We start from the raw sequence: 13095 nt of genomic DNA, 5'->3' as shown, positions 1-13095 counted from the left end.
TCAGTTTTACTCACTTAGTTTCTCATTAATTTACCAATATCACATTTAACTAACTCCCAATTATTAATAAAACAGTGTTCATTACAGCTTTTTTACAATAATGGTTAAGAAAATATTTAATTTTAATCTTAATGGTATTATGAGATATAAGACAGATATTTAACTTCCAATATGATGGTTTAATAAGTGCTTACATAGAGCTTAGTCTTTATATAGATAGCCTTACAGTCAGTCAGGAGAAGTGAAGAATATCCACTAAAATATAGTGAATATCAGTAGATTCAGAGATCAGCTAAAAGTCTATATGAGAGGAATGAGAAGCGGTCTTGTTTCTCCAGGTAAAAGCTTTAGTATCAGTGAATCTGGTCCTCCAGACATCAGTCACATCAAGTCTCTCCAGGAATGGGAAAAAAATTATCTTTTGAAAAGTGTTTTACATTAAATCGTTTTGTTCATAGTCAATTATACGGACCTCGTGTGTTAAACAGGACAGTCCAGTGTGCGCTCATATAGAATATATAAATCTCAGTAATCGACACATTACCAGAGCTTTACTCTTATTTTTATCCACGTACACCTAAAAATGATGGCATTACTCTCACATATGTTTATAATGTCATGAAAGTCAGTTGTCGTGAAGTAAAAGCACAGAGTTAGTGATAAAGTTTCCCTCAGAAAAGCTCCTGTCAGACTCTCTTTGCGAGCGCTGAGTGATCGACGTTTAACGGTTTTGTCTCCATTCACTGAAATAAAGAGCAGCACAGACACCATTAATAACTGAGAGAATGAAAAACACTAATGCCTCATAATCCAAGAAAGACTAAATAAGGCCGAGTCTGAAACTACAGTCTCTACTGAGAATCAAAGCTTGTTGAGATTGAAACAAACACTCGCTGATATCTGATGTCTTCCTTCCAGATGATTCTGTCTAATCTGAGGAGGATTCGTTACCATCAGAAATATTTCACACATTTCAGTCTGTCATATTGACCCTGAACACCTTCTGTGTGTCTTTGATTATAAACACACACAAATATGATCTTTGTCATGTTCATGATAGAGATATTTCAGTGTGAGCTGAGGCACAGAGGCTGGTGTGTGTGTGTGTGTGTGTGTGTGTCATATAAAGCTGTTGTGCTCGTGGAGATCTAATAAAGGATAAAACACCATCATTTCAGAAGAAGATGTTGTGGTGATGAAGGCAGCAGATTGAGCTCTGAAGCTCCTGAAAGACTGGAATTACACCGTGATCATCTGTGTTTAACAGCGATACTGTGAGTGTGTGTACCGTCGCTGATCTGCACAATTCATTTAGTGTCAGACAGTGTGTGGAGAAATAAAGCACACTATCAGGAGATCGTCTGTGTGTTTCATTCTGCTGATCTCTCGTCACATTCATGATCATTCATACTGTCATCAGTTCACATCAATCATTCAAAACCTGCTATAAAGTGCTAAACATTTCCTCAGTAACTCTAGTTGTCTAGAGTTAATCTCCAAACACTGAAATTCAGCTGAAAATAATGTAAAAACAGAAACTAATGTGAAGATCAATGCTATAATAAGAGCTCTACACAGTGTGTAATTATATAAACGAGACTGTCAGTCGCCATAGTTACACAAATGAAGGAGATCAATGCATTTATTAACATTCAGAAAGCCGTCTTTCTGCTCTGTCTTCAGATCAGTGTAATGATCAGAATAAACACACACACTATTCTCACTGCGACGGGCTTGAGCTCTCAGTGTGGCGTTGTGAATGTGCTGTCAATGTCAAATACTGATTTTAAAAGAGCCCGTCTGGAGATTCAACGGTCTGATCGATCTTTCATCTGCGGCCCGTCTGACTTACGCTCTCTCTAGAGTTCATGTGTCCTGTGTGTTTCTTTCCTATCAGCTCAATGATGCCAAACACTCTCTCAACTACAACAGTCACAGATGTTCCTCTACTGGACACATTTCTCTAGAGTTGATGCTGAAGTTCATGACAGATCATTGTGTTCATCACAACACAGCGGTCAAATGTGTGAAATGAACAGCATCTTTTCTCCAAAGCAATAAGAGCACAAGCTTTGCTGTAGTCCAGACTTTAAAGTTAGGCATCTTTACAGATGATCATTTTAATAAATAGATAAAAACCTGCGCTGACAAACACTTGCAGTGCTGTGGATGTTTTCCAGGAGCCGCTGGAGGAGAAACGTGTACAAAAGCAGAACAAAAGCTCCTGGAGACACAAACTGTGCTGCAACTACAGACTAAACCATGACTTGATGGAGCAACATGAGAAGAAATATTCCAGCTCTACGTGACGAATCTCACATTCGGCTTCTACAGCATCAGAACGCTCAGCTGCTTTCATGGGAAGAGCATCACTGGACACTTCTTTTCTGCTCTTTGTTGAAGTGATTTAGACACTCCAGCTGAATAATGTTTAATCGGACAGATTTTGTGGAGCTTCGTTCAGGTGTCCTGATGTTGGAGGAAGGCTGAGACTGTTGTAGAGGACATGAAGCTCAGAGAACATATTCTTCACTGCCAAATATCTGTGCTTCAGCATTATTATACAACACATCATATTTCAGCTGTCTTCTATCAGGACAAATAAAGGAAATGTTCATAAGGACACAGAAATAGAGCTAGTGACACAGAAGTGGCTCAACTTACCCACCATTAGGGGTATAGTATGTTGACACTGGGGAATTTGAGTTCAAAATATGATCTGTTTTGAATCAGCAAGTGGAAGAAGCCTTCATGTTGCCCTCAGTCCGAGCTGTGAGAGAAAGATGAAACATCAGATTACACAAACACATCAGCTGAGCAAAGAGAAACATTTGAGTTTAACAATGACTTCCTTTTACACTCTGAATCCATCACAGTACTAAACAATCACTCCTTACAATGAAAGAAAACAGTTAAATGTAAAGTTTAAACATTACCTTCCTTGTGTTTGTTCTCCAACTCTTTAGCCAGATTATTCTGGTTCATCTTCCTCAGGATCTTCACTGTGATCTTCACAGCTTCTTCTGGTCCTAAACGTGCCACCATCGTGTCCACTGAAGACATCTGCGTTCTGCATTTCAAACTTTGAAATACACTCATGATTCTTCAAGTACCACTGAAAGCACTTCAGGTCATCTTTTCCTAGATCCCTCAGTGACTTCACGAGCAGCTCTTTAACAGACGCCATATTCCTTCGCTGATTCACTTCTGCAGGACAAAAAGAAAAAGATCTTCAGTATTTTTCACTCTAAACACATGATTCGAAGTATTCAAATGTTAGGGTTAGATCAGGTCTCGTCTCTTAGAGGAATCTCATCCAAACTCTTGTTGAACAGTCAGTGGTTTTTCAGCGAGTCACACACAAAGCAGGAAACAAGATTTAATTAAAAAGGATTTTAAAAGTAGTACAATTAGTAGTCAGAGGTGCAAAAACATATGTTGCCATGGAAGGACTGAATTAGTCAAGTCAACTTTATTTATATAGCGCTTTTTACAATACAGATTGTATCAAAGCAGCTTCACAGTGATAACATGAAAATAATACAACAAAGTTTTTTTCTAGAAGAAAATTGCGTCATCATCCAACTTAAGTAAGGCAGATCAATAATATTGTTGAATATTAAATGTCCCCAACTAAGCAAGCCAAAAGCCAAGGCAACAGATAAATAACACATTTACATGATCTAAATTAATTATTTGAGCTAGATAATGAAGTAAAATTATTGTGTGAGTATATTAATGCAAAGACAGATATAGTCACTGGAGTTGTGTAAATCTGCTATGCTTTACAGAAAAATCAGTATTTATTAATATAGTAGATATATAGTAATGTAGATATATTTTAGCTCCTCCTATGAACTTGCCATAGCACATTAATTGTAATATCCATTTTACAACAGTACGCAAGTTTTACCACAAAAGTTTTACCACCTCCCTACAAAGAGGAATCAAATTAGTAAATTAAGTTGCATAGACCTGCTCAGAAGAATGATGTGTCGACGTAATCGATTACATCAATTATGAAAAAAATTTAATTTGTGTGGAATGTTTACATTCATCCCTAATCCCCGTCATGTTTCACACAAAACAAGACTCACCAGAGCAGATGCTAATGGATTGATTGGCAAGACAACTTAATAAATTTGTATATAATAATTGGTTATCAAAATAATTATTTGCTGCAGCCCTAGTATAAACTATGGTGACCCAGTAGTGCACGACACAACTAAAATGTAAACAACACAATGGAAATGCTCCTTTTCTCGGCCACTATAGAGGGTGCGTTAAAGTTAAGGAATTTATACCAGAGGTAATGATGGTCTAATGAAATACAACTTTTGGATTCAGAACCCTTATATTAGTGGCAATGGACTAACGAAATCCATATTTTTAATAGTTTTTACCATACCAATGTTTTTTTGGACCCTTGAACTTGACAAGGCTTTTTTATTTTATTATTAGAACATGCACACATTATTACTGTTGAATTCATTTCACAACACTCTTTCTCGTGGCCACGTAAATGATGCTTTAAAGCTCAAATTTGGGCTTCGTACTAGAGGTAGTGGTTTAACAATATTAATTATTCTAAACCGATTTTACTGTACCGGGCTTTAAAATTACAGGTAACACTTTATAATAACTGCATGCTATTAATCATTAGTTAAGCATTACTAAACAGTTAATTCATCATTTATAAAGCATTAATAGACATTAATAAGCATTTTATAAATACAGCTATAAATGATTTATTCTTGATTTATAAGCATATCTATAATGTGTTTAATAATTGTACTTTCATATTTTATTAATGATCAATTTATCATTTCTAAATGAAGAATAGCATTATGTTAATATAATCATTTCTTAATTCCACATTTTCTTAAAACAGTGAATTGCTGTTTCAGTTTAATATTTAAACGCATCATTTCATTGTTTCCATCATTTCATTTACATCTATTCATTTAGCAGATGCTTTTATCCAAAACGACTTACAAATGAGAATAGAAGCAGTGAAACTAACAGTAGGACAACAATATGCAAGTGCTGTGACCCTTCTCAGTTTAATCTAACGCAGTACATGTTAATTGTTTTTTACATATTTCAATATTAAAAATGTTACATTTAAAGCAACACCAAGGAACTTTTCCTTTGCGGTCGCCCTGCAGGTTGGAAGCGGAATTGTCCATTACCGCTGTCGTAAATAATTTAGCCTACCACATCCTACTGTCGCACGTTCGAAATGCACTTTCGCTGTTTATCCAGCACCGGCTTTGGAATCAACAATTGTAACGCTTGCCGTAAAGCAAGTCAAATTTGTAGTTTTCTTATGGCTCATTAGAACTACAGAAACGCGACCCGATCTGGCAATCTTACATAGCGTGGATATACCAGATAAAGGACCGCAAAACGGTGGCATAAGTGCCTTTCACCCTGTTACGACTTGATGAACCACTGAAACGATTTTGGAAACATTATTTAAAGGTAAAAAATCCTACTTAGTGTTGCTTTAAAACATTAATCTCATAACATTATTTATTCAATTGTAATTGCAGTGTAAATGCATCCATGGCTCCTCTGCATCTCGTGCTACGAGAACTCGCGAGACTAAAATGTGACGAGATTTCTCGTCGAGTGAAAAGCTGTCTCGTGGTCTCGCCATGACGGAGCGTGAGGGTGAAATGAGCACAGAATAGTACATTCACACATAGATACGTGCCTCCACTGTTTTTTATCTAAATAAAAACCATTGTAAACGTCTGCTCTGCTCATCCAGCACGAGTTGCAGTCGCACACAGTGCAGCACGAACCACAGTTCACTGATCGCGGGATGATGGCGGAGGATTTGTTGCACAACAGAGCCTAAAATGTCTGATAAATGTCTTATCTTGTAGAATGCGCACTCAGCACTGCCGCTACGGAGTACGTGCGATCGCCAATCCCACAGTGAAAGTAAAACACAAGCTCCCTGATGTGCGCAAATTAGGCTGCATACATACATCAGCCTGTCTCAAAATATCAAACCTGTCTCTGGACTGTGTAGTTGTGGCTCTGGCCTCTGTTTTCACTTTGAATATTGAGAGAGTACTGTAACGTCTGAAGAACGTAAGACAAGGGAGGCTCCGTTTCTGAACTTTTAACTGGAACACAACAACTGTACACAATCACACCAGCTTAACTCACTCGCTCGTTTCTCTCTACCCGGCCTTTTCCGAACTCACCGCCTTCAAACAGCAATTTCACAACAATTATTAAGAGTCTGTGCGCTACAGTACTTTGATTATGGTTGCACTTGCACTTATTGTTTGCACTTAATAAGACTAAGAGAAAACTTTTATTTATTTGTATTATTTATACTGTTTTTATTTCTATGTTCAATTAGTGGAAAGGAGGTCAATCAGGTCGTCACACACAGCCTCAACTAGAAGTTCTGGAAGCTCATAATTCATGTACAGTAAGGTCTGAAGAGACTCATGTGAAATCATACAGGAGAAAAGCTAGTCAGTTGAGTTCGTGGCAAAACCTCATACAGTGCTTGTATATTGTTGTCTTTCAATGCATTTGATAATTCATACTCAAAGTAGAACTGAAATGACATTCATTAGAAGATTACTAGTTAAAACATTTCAAAATGCACCTACAGACTATTTACCAGTCATGAACTTTGTCATTGAGTAATTTGCAGTCGCGTTTCTAATGCATTGATCAATATGCTTGCATAGACTTCAGTAAAAATGTTCGCTGGTTTCTCTCCTCATTCTGAGCTGGTGTGTGAGTCTCATCGACAATAAACACAAGCTCTTATCAGCCTCATCCAGCACATTTACATGAAATGTGATTAAAAGTGATTCATTTCACGTGCTTCCGTGTCAAAGTGTCTATTATCAGCGGCTTCTGTTCATGTGTGTCAAGACATTTTAGAAATCCCGACCAGCTGATGTTTTACGGCCATGTCCAGAATAAAAAGTAGTAGGCCTATGTATGGCCGTAAAACATCAGCTGGTCGGGATTTCTAAAATGTCGGACGCTGAGGAAATTGTTGACGGAGCAGGGACATACAGTTAGGGTGATATTAACCCCCTGAGGTCGGCAATCACGCCGGCGTGATCTGCTTGCTTTTTTTCCTTATCAGTGCAAAAGAGACTCAAAATACTCTGTTAATTTTGATCTTACATACTTGTGTTATACATCAATCGATCCTGTTAACAATGCTAAAAAGCTTATGTTAACATAACTTCACATGACAAAGGTGATAACACATTTAAACACTTCTTCAAGTTGAATAAATGAACCTACATATTACTGCACATAAACATTAAACAAATTAAACACAATACCTTGTTCCCGTTCCAGCTAGGTGCTTAAATATTTCATCCTTTTCTTTAAAACTTTGTACGATTTCAGAGTGACATGAGATTTTCCCCTTACTTCAGTGGGTGCGTCTCACTAACTAGTCCCACCACTTTTTGATGTGAAATTAACGTTCCACTATGGAGGCGGAAATAAAGGACTCATAATATTAACAGAGGAAACTAATAAAATAAAGTTCAGAAGTGATTATTACTTATTTACTCTTTCCTTAGAGTTAGTTACACTCATGAGATAAAGAACTGGAGGCCAGCATCACTTCTGTGCAGTGATTATAAATAACTTTCTTAAAGAGCATCTTGCAGGTTAGAAGACCCAACAAGTCAATGTATAGAAAAATAATGTAGGAACTAGATTTTCTTTAAAAAAAAAACTTATAAATACGCTACAGTGGCTTCTGGAGTCGTTTTTGTGAGAAAATTTTACTTCCGCATCTGAAAATGGGCGTGACGGGCGTGACGTAGCACGAGGGAGAGCGGTCGATTCAAACAACAGGGAAAAATGGATCGCAATGACATTTCGGACGCTGAGGAAATTGTTGACGGACCACAGCCATACAATTATGAGCCTGCTAGGCTGCCCAGAGAGCAGGGACAGGCCAGGATTAATGTTAGACAGAACATATTGGAACTTACAATAACAGAAACTAAGCTTTGATCAGGCGTTTGTCATGCTCATTAATATCCGCCCAGACTAACGTTACGTGATATAACTTAGCGGTTTCTCATCGAGAGACAGAGAGATATTTATTCCTGATACATTTTTTTGTTCCATAGGTGCTTGTGTGGGAAATGCGAGGCAATGTTTACAGCTGAGGAAAGTCAGTGTTGCAGGAAGGTGGATGCATAACGTTACTGGGCCTTAGTGGAAAATGCCAAACTTCCATGGTTGCAGTTAGTGTTACTACAGTAAAGCCATGGTGAATGTTGCTGATCTGTGGACACTGGATAGTTCGTTCATTCATTGCACAATGTTTATTCCTGGTTTCCACGTCAGCGCTGTTTGATCCGTTAATAACAGAGAAATGTGAATATTTCTCACTAGATCTTGCGGCGATGTTATTACTTCAGTGGTAATAACTACTACTTTACTGGATCTCGCAGTTACAGTGTTGCTTGATCAGGCTCGCGCTGCACTGGTCCAAACTGATAAACGGTCCACACAAACACAATAATGAGTAGCTCAGTTTCGTTCCGCTTACATTGCGTTTGCCAGTTGATGTTGTGCTCGCGCCTACATCCGGCGGGAGAACCCGAAGATGTGTGCACTGAAGGAACCGCACCAGCTCTGAGTCTCACCCGGTTCTTACTTCGGTATCCCATGTTGAACTCCATCATATCGCCGGGACGATAATCCTCCGATCTGAAGTGAACGCTACACATGACCGCGTTTTCCGAAGCCGACACGGAAGAGAAATCCCGTCTCTTCACCTGCACAACCCGCACCCAGGCACGAAAGATAGCACCGTCCTTTTTCTTGTTAGGAAACCGGTGGACTCGATGTCCTGACAGGCTGGAGTTTTTGCAAGCTCCACAAACACAAAAATTTACCATGACAATAATAAATTGAAATACAAAAACTACTGAAAACACACTGACTCACGACCGCTCTTAGCCTACTGAATACCAACCTACTCTGCACTGAGCTGAGGCAGAGCACAGCACACATCTCCCTCTTGTGACGTAAAATGACTCGATGTTGAAAAAAAGCAGTTTGTACAAGCAGTCAAAGAAACGATCACTTTATCTACTAAATTTGTGTCCTTATGTCATTTTAAAACATTTTAAATCCTGCATTATCTTTTCATATGGTATTTTCATTCACGGTTATATATTCATTTAGATTTTTTTTTAACTGCAAGATGCTCTTTAAACTTTAGCTAATAGATTGACTAAAGTAATAGGACAGGTGATCCATCTAGATCAATCTTATTGTGTACCAGACAGGTCAAACTTTGACAATATATCCTTAATTAGAGATATTATACAGGCTTCCAAATTATTTAATATCAGTTGTGGTGTGTTGTCTTTAGACCAAGAGAAAGCGTTTGATCAGGTTGAGCATGCTTATCTATGGAATGTTTTAGAAGCTTTTGGTTTTAATGAGAAGTTTTCAAACATGTGAGATTGAGAGTGTTATTAAGTTTAATAGTGCTGTTATGTGCTCCATTCGAGGTCAGTAGAGTTATTAGACAAGGTTGTTCATTATCAGGAATGTTATATTCTCTTGTTATTCAACCACTTCTACAAACAATTAGGAAGAATTTAGATGGTTTTAGGATACCACTTTGTGATGTTAAGTTTTGTATATCAGCTTATGCCGACAACCTTATAATAATTAAAGGAGTCATAACCTGCAATTTTCACTTTTCCACGAGAATCAATGTATGTTATGATTGCCTAACGATTATACACTGGCCGGGAAGCCGATATTTAAAAGTGAAGCGTTTGTTTACCTCAGGGTAAATAAACCAGCGCGCGTGCACGCGCACTCAGATACGAGATTTTGATTTCAGCCCCGTCTTGACGTCATGACGGGGCAGGATATACCATATATGGACACCGCAAACCTATGCCGCGGGAAGCCCGCCCCTCTCCCCCTCATATTCAGTTCAGTCGAGAAAGATGGAGAAACGAGTACACACCTGAGTTGCTCTGTGGTTGACTGCCACAAACAACATGTAAATGTGTTTTCTCTACCAAAAACGGAACCAAACTATCAGGGACCAGTGGATGAAATTCATTTTTAATGACGCTGTCCCAGCAACCCTTTCAACTGGCTTATCGTTAGGAGTCTGCGCTAAACAGTTCACACAGGAATCATACACAAATTTGGGGCAATATCAGGCGAAGTTGGCCTCGAAGCTCTGTTTGGAAAAAGGTGCAATTCCAACCATCAGAGACTTGCCTGAAATTGAAACGGTAAGACTGAGTTTTTATTGCTCTACTGTGTGTAACAAACAGCAGCTAACTGCTAATGCGGCTATTGTATGCTAGTGGGAGTATTAGCTTCGAGGTAAACATGGGGAATGGCTGCTAACGTTACTTTGCAAACAACAAATGACTGAGATCATCATGAATTCGGCTATTGTATATTGATTGCCTAACGCTTAGGCGCCGTCTAGTTTGTGTGTGTGTGTGCTCGCGTCTTATATGAGTATGTGCGCGAGTTTGTGTGTGTGTGCTCGCGTCTCATATGAGTATGTGCGTGGAGAGTTCATATACATGTATGTGTGACTACTTAGTATGTATGCAAGCGTGTTTCATATATGTGTGCGTGAATGAAGTTTGATTTAAGCCCTAAACGGCGCCTCATACTTATACACTGGCCGGGAAGCCGGTCGCGGCCAGGTCGGGTTCATTCATAACTTGCGCCATGATGTCATTTGGGAATGATATGCTAAAGCGTTACCTGCGGTGTCATCCCCCCTCCTTCCTGCCACCAATCAACGCGCCCCTCATTTGCATTATTAAAATGACCGTCCACGACAGCCAAAATATTTTATTTTGTGTTTATTTTTTTTTCCACTTTTCTTTTTTAGAAGGGCCTGAAAGACTATAATACAGCAGTAGGTATCCAAGGTAATACTAGGTTATGACTCCTTTAATAAACAAAGTGACATATATGTTTTATCTAAATTGATAGAAGACTTTGGAAAATGGTCTTCAGCTAAAGTAAATTGTAAAAAAAGTGGGTCATTTTTATTAGGGGATTGGAATGAAGGGAAACCAATTCTTCCTGAAGGTCTGTGTTGAAATAGGTAGGGTTGCAAAGATTTTTTTAGGAGATGATAATATCTTACAAAAAAAATTGGGATGATTTATTACAAATAGTGAAAGGTCGTCTAGACAATTGGAAGTGGATTCTACCCAACCTGTCTTATGGCGCAAACTGGTTTGTATTGATCCTCCAGTGAAATTGATGGCCGAGATTCAAGCGGATTTTGTTGACTTTTTTTGGGAGTGTTTTATTTTTGCCCAAAGAAGAAGGGGGCCAAGGAGTGGTTCATCTCCAGAGAAGGAGTGCAGCTTTCCAGTTGTGTTTTTACTCAGGACTGTTGGAAACTTTGGAATAGATAAATCTCTTTTTTTAAAGGACAATTCCGGTATTTAACACCTTGAGTCTATTTTGTAGTTTGTTTTGGATGAACAAGAGTGGTGGACAAAGAAATTTTGACAATGGTTCCTGTCGCGACTTTTTGACTATTTTAGAATTGCCCATGGCCGCTTTAGAATGGGAGTCAATGGCCATGCACAAACATGCCTTTAAAACAACCCTTAACGTTCGTTTTCAAAACTGTGCAACTCACCGAGTGGTTAGTGGTGTTCGTTGATGATTAAAAACAAGTAGCGTAGCGAAATACATTTTCTGTCGTGTTTTATTTGGCATTTTGTAAAATTCCGTTAATTTCCGTTGGAGGACTCATTGCTCGTTGATATTACTGCGCTACCGGAAACGGAAAGGGGGCTGTTTACATGTGGTTGTAGTCTTTTATGGTCTTTTCGCTCGGTTCGCTCGGAGTAAGTTAGCGAAATAAACAAACAAAAAAATCCTTACATCTACAATGGATTATGAAAGGTGGATTCTGGACCCGCTCGATTTTGAATTTGACGGTCGAGGATACCGTTTCGAACCTGAATATACAGAAGAGGAGCTACGTGTAAGGGAGATGAAGGCTCAGGCTAGGGCTATGGAGGCGCCTGAAGCTCCGGCAGAAGATGTCCCGAGGATCACGGGAACTTGGTGGTGTGCCTGTGACAAATGCAGGCAGATGCCGACGGAGGTAGAAAGTCGGTGCTGCACGGAGTGGGACCTTCTCCTCACAGATGGTATTGCCAGCCTGAATGTCTCGGTCGACAAGGATGATGTGTCATCGGTCTGCATCACAGACAACGAAGTGCGCCAGCTAATGTATAAACCCGTGCTGGAAACTTTCTTCTGGGTACCAAAGATAAACTGGAAGAAACGCCCCACACCCGAAGGACCGAATGGAAAATTGTCAGAAAGGTAAGCTACATTTATGTATTGCATTTCCTAGTCATAGCCAATTTGTATAATTCGCATATACCTTGACTATAATTTTTTCGAAAACTATGCCACCATAGTTTTTTACCGCTGACGCAGTCTATGCTCTGTTATGTAATCCTCAGGCAATACCGACTTGTGGCTTATCGTGTAATTCTGGAGTGGGCCCTCAAAGGCCAAACACTTGGACGAGGAAATAGAATTGCATTGCCCAGTTGCGTGGTGTGGGCTGTTAGGGATGCATTCCCATCCCCCACTGGACAGTATGCGGGGTTAAAACCAAGCGAGATAGAGGACTTATTTTGACTTATTCCCACTTACATTTGCATTCAATTTCTGTTAAAAATGTTTAAATAAAAATCTATTTTTCAAACTTCTTTTCTCATTTATTTATAAAATACAACATACCACAGTCTGTTACGCATAAACATTTTCACATAGATTGTGTATAGAATGTGTAAAAGTAGACATAGGCCTTCTATATTTGCAAACATATTTACAACAACCAAATGTACAATATGGATTCTAATGGCCTCCTTACCTACAGATTTACCTACAGGAAAGATTGCATGGACTGCTACCTTACATGTAAGGACTGAAAAAAAAAACTGGAACGTACAGACTCTAGTAAGTCTCCCAATATTTCAGTAACATTATGTAAATTAGTCAAACTGCAAAAGTCCTATAATGTAAGGAGGCGCT

The sequence above is a fragment of the Squalius cephalus genome (assembly GCF_949319135.1).
Source record: "Squalius cephalus genome assembly, chromosome: 2".
Classification (NCBI taxonomy): Eukaryota; Metazoa; Chordata; class Actinopteri; order Cypriniformes; family Leuciscidae; genus Squalius; species Squalius cephalus.
Note: the sequence above shows the minus strand (reverse complement) of the source record.